The 5,706-nt window shown below is 35.4% G+C and overlaps 1 non-coding gene across 1 annotated transcript; it reads right to left on the bottom strand.

Annotated features, from left to right (window-relative positions):
• Window positions 1-2,518: 2,518 nt before the first annotated feature.
• Window positions 2,519-2,601, bottom strand: trnal-cag (transfer RNA leucine (anticodon CAG)). The gene has a single exon. It is a non-coding gene; the product is annotated as a tRNA-Leu (tRNA).
• Window positions 2,602-5,706: the final 3,105 nt, after the last annotated feature.

Genomic DNA, 5,706 nt, shown 5'->3' with positions numbered 1-5,706 from the left:
GTGTCAGAGGAGAAACGAGCCGTTCACGGCCCACAGACCTCACCGCACTTTAGGGACTGTTCGTTACTTATGAAGGGACTGTCAGGGGAGGAGGGTGGCTGGTTGATTCTTATTTCATTTATTTATTTTATTTTGATCCCCCCTATGTTCATCACTGATTGATGCTGTTTTTGAAGTATGAATAAGTAATTTATTCCATTGAAATATCATTGATGTACCCTATAATAGAAAAGTGATTTATCTTTTCATAAATGACAAAAGGCACATCTGCCTTATTTTTGCTGTGGTATCGTGATACTACTCAGAACCATGATATTTTCATTGGCATCGCACAGTGGGATCCAATTTTGGTATCGTGACAACACTAATCTGGAGGGGGTTCATCTGCAAAAACTAATGAAAAACTAAACAACGATATTCGGTATTCGGTATTCGGCCAAGCGTTTAATATTATTCGGCTTCGGCCACAAATTTTCATTTCAGTGCATCCCTACTAATGGTTATTGTAATAAACGAACATGTCATGAATGAATATGTGCACATGGTGGTTTGGGTTATCTCTCTAAAAGTCAGAAGTTGAAACACACTAATGTTTAATAGCAGCCTTGAATAGCTGCTTTTTAACTTGTTAATCTAAATGATGAATACTGATACTGGCCGTAGGATTTTTTTTTGTTGCAATGCAAACATGGGACAATAACTATTTTTGATAATTTCTGGGTGAAAATAGGAAATCTAAAATAACAAAAAAGCCCTCATTCAAAATCACCTTCACCATGCACATGGACGGCCCGTTCAGCTGAAGGATAAAAAGCCGCTGTGACGTCCTTGTGATTTAATGAGTCTTTTCTCTCTGTGTGTTGCTCTCTTTACAGGCACCACCTGAGCACCAAAACCTCCTCCAGCCTGTCACCCCGACCTTTACTAATGATTCTTCACCATGTTAATAAAGGTGAAATTGTCACTTAACATTAGCCGTTGTCTGGTGTTTCTTGCAGCGGGCGACATTGTCAGAAAACTCCATCCTCATTAAAACTGGGTCATTAAATCCTGATTAAATAGAGACAGGTTGGAAAGCTAGCAGCATTTATTTATGACGCACACAAAGACTTCACAAGGCTGGCACTGGGTTTCAGAGAACCTTTGGCCTTTATGACACTTCAGTTTTGTTTCATTTTTTAAAAAAAAAAAATTAATGTCATGCATGTCTGTCAAACAAAAATGTGCACAACAGTTGGAGATACAAACTCCAGAACATTTTGAGAAATGCAATATAATATAATCTTCTCTGTAAGGTATTGTTTTTTTGACATCATGGCATGTACATACTTTAAAAAATTAATATTGCCTCAGTATCATCTTATAATACAGTCATTTTCTTCTTTAAAATGTAAATGGCCAAAAAACAAGCACAAATATTGTCAGCAAGACTGACACTGACATCATGAGCTAACTATTTTTCTCCTTCTGGGGTATTTAGCCTGTTGGAAGTTCACAACCTACAACTAAAAACTATTGACAACTCTTTACGGTGTAAGTCTTCCTGTGTAGCATGTTCATGCAGTATATAAATATCTTAATAAATATTTTTTAACATATTGTAAATAGATATTAAAATAAAGAAAAAATATGGATTCAGTATTTCACACCAGAATTACTCAATTAATAAAATATGAAAAATTCAAATATTTAAGATGGGGCGGGGAGACCTAAACTCTTGACTGTTTCTAAAATCCTGGCCACGGCCCTGGTTGTCAGTAGCCTGTGATTTTTGTTTGACAAAGTTGTAGAAGTGTAAATTTATATTTTAAATGACATGTATGATAGCCTATTGAGGCTATTAAAGCCTGTTAAAGTCAGATTCAGCAATTCCCACTGGAATTTATATTTCTAACTGTGGAATAAAAAATTAAAACATCTGAATCTAAATGCTTTAGATCTTCATAGTGGGGAAATAATACAGACAATTGAATCAAACAGTTAACTTAATTGGTAAAATACAAAAATACAAAAATGTACGTCTTTTATTGTGTTTAAATTGAAATATATTAATAATTTATAAATTCAAATATTTATATACATATATATATATAAATATATATAGGTGATGGTCAGCAGCCTGCGATTCTCATTTGAAAATGTTTTAAATATATATTTTTATTTAAAATGTGAACCTCTTACCTCCATTATTGACTTGAGGAGGTATTTCTTTATTTTACTTTGTGCATATTCATGAATTCATAAGGTAGAAGTAATCTTATTTGTTTACAGCATGTGTTCAACAGCCTACATGTGCTGAGGGCATAGTGACAAATATCTATTTCAAGCTGCAACAATCACATTACAGTCAAAGGCTAAGGGTATTCCTTAAAAATAGAAGCCTCAGATAGTTACTTTAATACACAAACACACTACTTTCAGTTCGAAATCGCTGTGTAAAGTGCATATTTGTTCATCATGTCACTATTGTGACCATTCATGAGCGTTTTCTACACATGGTACTTCCTCAAAAGGTTATTGTCAGAAGTGGGATTCGAACCCACGCCTCCAGGGGAGACTGCGACCTGAACGCAGCGCCTTAGACCGCTCGGCCATCCTGACATGTAACTCTAAGGCTACATGCAGAATATTTGAACACACACATTATCTCAGTGAAAAATATAGTTTTGCATGATAGTCGAAATATCAATCACTGGTAACTTCATGGTTAAACCAGCCGCGTCTAGATTGAAAGTGCACCAGTACTCCGACCTTTAAGGTAAACGCATTGAAACGGCCCGGGCGAGCTGACGATCAGGGTTACACACTTTAATCTCTAATTTCCTCAGTTTACAAAGTGTTACGGTATTAAACAGCACCCATTAAATCTTAATTCTACGTGATGTGAGCAAGCCTCAAACAGTTTATCAAACTGCATTGAATTTAGCCAAGTTACCGCGAGAACACACGTAACCACTTCCGTTTTCAAAATAAAATGTTAACACAAATTATATATCAAATACATAACAGCACTAAGTGCACTGTGAGTGTTTTGAACTGCTTATGGAACAAATAGGTTTTATTCACAACGAAAACTACACAGTAAATGTAGTTTGTGATGTATGAGTTAGAATATGAACTAAATTCAGATGATAAATATTATTTTGAAGCTTAAAGGCACCATGACAAGCTAGCAAAGAACAGTGGTCCTCACTTACATAGTGACCTTGGCTTAGCATGACGCAGCTAACTATGAGTATTAACCGTTAAACTTTAATGTGGATATCCTAAACGTCCTCAGCTCGCTTACATTCCCCTGAATTTAACCGTTGTATTAAATGTACTGAAACCATGGGCACCAAAGATTCTTTATTCACATTTACCGGTACACACATTGACAGGGAAACAGTTTTCAAGAAACACCTACAGTTAACAAGACAGACGTGACAAATGGTAACTCCCTACCTCTGAAACCGTCCCAACGCCGGAATGTGTGTCCATTCCTCCATTTTTTATATTCCCTTAGTCTGTAAGACTAAAAAATAATTAAAAGAGAGTTCATAAAATTCATCCAAATTGTGAATATCGTCGTGTAATGTCCATCGCTAACTGCGTATGCTAATGCTAGCTTCGCTCACCTAACGCACTGCAGTTCAACCATCAACGTTCTGCCGTCTTCCGGCACGCGCCCTGTTGTTGGGTTGGCTTGTTTTTAACACCTTGTCGGCTACAACGGAAAATGGTCCTATCAGCTCTTCTGTGTAGTTTTCACTCCGGGACAGCCCCTATAATACAACAAGCGCTCCCAGTTCACAATGGGAATGCTCTGTAGTTAATCTTCGCGGCCACCGTACTGCTTACTTTAAAGGCCTGTTTCTCAAAGTTATGGCTCAGTGACCGCCCACAGCTGTTTTTATTATACACCTATGGTGACAGCACATCCATGACTGACAGTTAATATGTATTTTTTCTGGTCATTTACAGTATACCCACCTATCAGCCAAAAAGCCAAGGACAGTACACCCACTTCATCCTTCTTAACGGACAACAGATGCGGTCATCCCACATCCAAGTGAGACAAAAAAGCCTATTATACATATTTTTTAAAGCACCTAAAATTTCAAAAAAGGAAGCCATTTCAAGGTACAAATGTGGTACTTTTAGTTTAGAAAAATTTCTAAACTTGATATAGTATAACTGCTGGATTTTCAGTCTGCATGTAGTCTGAGCTTTCCTGACCTGAAATGTATTAGTTGTTTTCAGGAGTTATTTATTTATTTATACATTTATTTTTCCCAGCAACCTGAAATAGAAAAATATCCCTCACATTTTAATTTAATTTAATTTAATTTAATTTAATTTAATTTAATTTAATTTAAGTTTATTGTATTTAAGTTTATTGTATTTTATTTTATTTTATTTACAGGGACTATGTTTTACCCATCTTGTGAATACATCTGATTAAACTTATTTCCATATACTGTAAGTGCTTGGTATTTTATATGGTGTCAACGTCTTATTTTGAAAACCGGAAGTAGTCGTAAATCCTTGCGCTAGCTTTGTCAAGTCCGAAGCAATGTCATATAGTGTATTGTGGGCCTATGTGGCGTGTTTTTAATAAAGATTTCAGATGTCATCTTCAGGTATTCACTTGCCTTTCCAAAGTTATAAAATTATAGAATAATAGTTCGCTCTGGGCCGTTTAAATGCAATTACCATAAAGGTCAGAATATGGTGCACTCCAAATTTTGGGACCATAACATGCAAACTCCACACAAAAGGGCCCCAAGCTCGGTTCAAACCACAACCCTTTTACTGTGAGGCTGACTTAGACAGTGTAATATATTCAATAAAATATGTTAATAGACTTACACTTCTCTTAGGACCCATTAATAAAACCATAGCCTGTTATGTATTATGTCGCACTCATCTGTAGTTCTGCCTTCAACATAAAGAGCTGCAGGCTTCAGGGTAATGTTCAAGTTTATGGTCATTAGACAGCATGAAAAAGTAGATAAACAAAGAGCTCTACTAAAACTGCAGTCCCTTGGCGAGTTTAATTTAGTTTGCAATGTGAGTGAAATAATCAAACCCAATTTCATGTTTATATGGCGGCAGCAGTCCGTTAATTGAAATATTTCAGTTGTGTTGTTCAGCATTTTACACATAGTTTTCTAAAAACAAAATTAATTGGTATTTTGGAAACTCCAATAGAATTTAAAATAAAATAATTTGAGGTTGAGTTTTTATTAAGTTGACCACAATCAGGATAGTGGTATTGAAAAGGTTACACAATAAAAAACAAAAACATAATTATACTGTGCTACTGTGGGTATGTGTGCTCTGTGTTTACTGTTAGATAGATGGTAAATATATAGTTATTTTACAATCATCTGAATGTGTTGCCTCCTCAGTATACCTGACAGACAACAGTCTAATCTAATAGTTTTGCACTTGCTCAATTAAGATGTTTGAGAAACGCAACATAATATAAAAAGACACATTAATAGAATTTACGGGAAATGAAATTAACAGAATAAACAAAAGAGCAAGGTATGAATAATTTAATAAAAGTATAGAGGTTAATTGGTTCATCATACTGAGTCAGGGCTAAAATAATTACTGTCTTTATTTGTAATTAATCAAGCAGGGTGCACTGAGACTAAAAGGAAGATATCGCCATGGTAACAGACAGACAGGACAGCATGAAACAATAATAACGACCAA

Source organism: Epinephelus moara, chromosome 17 (genome assembly GCF_006386435.1).
Source record: "Epinephelus moara isolate mb chromosome 17, YSFRI_EMoa_1.0, whole genome shotgun sequence".
Lineage (NCBI taxonomy): Eukaryota > Metazoa > Chordata > Actinopteri > Perciformes > Serranidae > Epinephelus > Epinephelus moara.
Note: the sequence above shows the minus strand (reverse complement) of the source record. Positions and strands in the feature narration are given on the sequence as shown.